This window comes from Orycteropus afer, unplaced genomic scaffold, assembly GCF_000298275.1.
Source record: "Orycteropus afer afer isolate SDZICR_OR568_19922 unplaced genomic scaffold, OryAfe1.0 scaffold00769, whole genome shotgun sequence".
Classification (NCBI taxonomy): Eukaryota; Metazoa; Chordata; class Mammalia; order Tubulidentata; family Orycteropodidae; genus Orycteropus; species Orycteropus afer.
In genome coordinates, this window is record NW_006922356.1 from 642812 (window position 1) to 645716 (window position 2905).

Consider the following 2905-nt stretch of genomic DNA (forward strand, 5'->3'; position numbering starts at 1 on the left):
CCTTCCTTCCGAGGAGTGGCTGGTGGGTTTGAACCGCCAGTCTTCTGGTTAGCAGTCAAGTGCCTTAGCCACTATGCTACCAGAGCTCCCCTATCATTATTAGTGGAAAACATTTGAGTTGTACTTCTCTGATGTGTTTCTACCTTACACCATGTTTCAGATTTTACTGTATATCATCTCGTCCAGGTTTACATATTGCATTATGTATGTTCCTAGTAAATCTTATATTTTTCTCTGTATAGGTAATTTTTTTTCCAAGTTCTACTTTGGCCACCTCAAAATTGTATTTGAAGAAAATACAAAGCAGAGCTACTTCAGCTTTCTTCTACATGACAAATAATCTCAAGATTCAACTTCCATTCAACCGGATCATTCTGAGCAAGACTGAGAAATATTAATGTTTATCTTGTTATTCCCTGTTTGTAGTCTTCTTGTTTGTCTTATTTTCCTGTTTGCAGTCTTTAATGTATTCTACTTAGATCTTTCCCCTAAATTTAGGAACCTAAAAATCATTATATTCTCTTGTATATAGCTGCAGATAGATAGATAAAGACAGACAAGACAAACAGTTGCTTATTAGTTGATGAACTGAGCCTAATTAACATATATCCACATTCAGACCTCATCTCATTCAGGCCAATGCTCTCATTCTGCAGGAATTGAGTTATTAGAGTGGGATTTCAGTCACATTTGGAAAAAGTCAGACCAGGATGCACAAAAGAAAGTAAGGTGACTTTGGAAAATGAAATACTCAGTAGGAAGGAAGACTGTCACTCTCCATTTTTAAACCTCCCAAACATCTAATGGTAGGACTAGTCCCTCCACAAAGGAGAAGGCTTGGGTGAAGAGAAGTTCTAAGCTTCCAACTTGATCTCAGAATTTAGACACAGAGCAGCAATGCTAGAAGTGGTGGCAGAACAGTACCTCCAGCTCACACATCTGAGGTATTACCAAAAAGGAAAGATAAAAATAAAGGATGTGGAATAAATGTCCCAAACAGCAAAGTAGGAACTTTAGCTGTGGTCCTGGAGATAAAGATAAAGAACAAAGACCAGTGCCAAAAAGGATCAAGACTCCAAGTTTGCACCCCAGTCAAATAAACCTGAAGAAAATCCAGCCTCCAAGTTCAGCTCAGCAAGCAAGTATGCTGTTTTCTCAGTTGACGGTGAAGATGGAAACAGGTGAAAATTACACTGAGTTGATCTCTACATCTTGTGCTTTCTCTCTTAGTGTCTCCACCTGAACATCTGAGAGCAAATCAATGCAGACAAGACAAAATAAAACTCACCATCAGCTGGGGGTGGGCAGGGGGAGAAGTCTCAAAAGACTAACAGAATCACAGGAAGAAACTGACCAATCTGACATTGTCCTGGGCAATTTCAACATATCCTACCATGCACAGGTAAAATGTACAAGAAAAAACATGCAAATCAAAACAAAATACTAAAGAAGTAGAGGGAGCTCTGGTAGTATAGAACCTAAGGCAGTTGACTGCTAACCAGAAGGCTGGTGGTTCATACCCACCAGTCACTCCTTGGAAAGAAGGTTGGGCAATCTACTTCTGCAGTGATACCGCCTTGGAAACCCAAGGATGGGTTGCTATGAGTTGGGCCGACTCGATGGCACTAACAACAACAACAACAACAACAAAGAAGTAGAATTTAATGGACATAAACTGAACCTCGTACTCACCTCTTAGGAAATAAACACTCAGCTCAAGCACACGTGAGACATACAGAAAACAGTACACTCTGAGCCATAATGAAAATCTCACTGAATTTTAAAGAATAGGTATCACGTTGTTTCTGGTCTCTAATAATAATACCAGAAGTTAAAAATCAACAACAAATCAAGGGAGGACAGAAGGGCAGCATTTGCACTGTGAGACAGCTCAGGGGGCAGCAATACATAGGAAAGAAGGACACAGGGAAGAGGTAACCAACCACAGGCAGGAAGTAGGAAGGGAGCTGTTATACTGTGGGGAATAGCAGTCAATGTCTTGAAACAAAATGTGTATGAACTGCTATATGGAAAATGAATTTACTCTGTAAAGTTTCACCCAAATCACTATATATATATATATATATATATATATATATATATATGAGCTCTGGTAGCGTAGTGCCTAAGGCACTTGACTGCTAACCAGAAGGCTGGTGGTTCAAACCCACCAGCCACTCCTCGGAAGGAAGATGGGGCAATCTACTTCTGTAGTGATACTGCCTCGGAAACCCAAGGAGGGGTCGCTATGAGTTGGGTCCGACTCAACGGCACATAACAACCACAACATATATAAATTTTCAAAAATGCAAATAGAAAAAAACCTAAGTATTTCATAAGGTCAAAGAATAAACTATTGAAATTTTAAATACTAAAACTGAATGATACTAAAAATATTCCCTATCAAAGTTTGTGGGACAGAAAAATTATACTTAGAGGGAAACCTAGAGCCTTAAAGATTTATACTAGGATTATAAACAGATTGAAAATTAGTGTGTTAACAGGCCAATTTAGTAAGTTCAAGAATAAAAAAATAAAGTCAAAAGAAAATAGAAGAAGATAATAAAGGACATGCCTTACAGTGACCAATTTCACTTCTAGATACGTACTGTAACAATTTTTGGGCTTGGTTACCAAGTAAAAGAACTCATTACAATAACACAAACTAAAAACTACTCAAAGTCCAGTGGTAGAAAAATGGTTAAAGGATTAGGATAACTCACACAATGGAACACTATAGAGCAGTGAGAATGTATTAGCATTAATGCACCTGTAAGCTACATGGAAGGATCTTAGAAACATACTAGCGTGTGTAAGGGAGATAAACAGGAGTTTGGAGAATTAACATCTTCCTCTCATTCAGTTCTACCTCATATTTAACATTCTACACCCAGGTCATCAATCA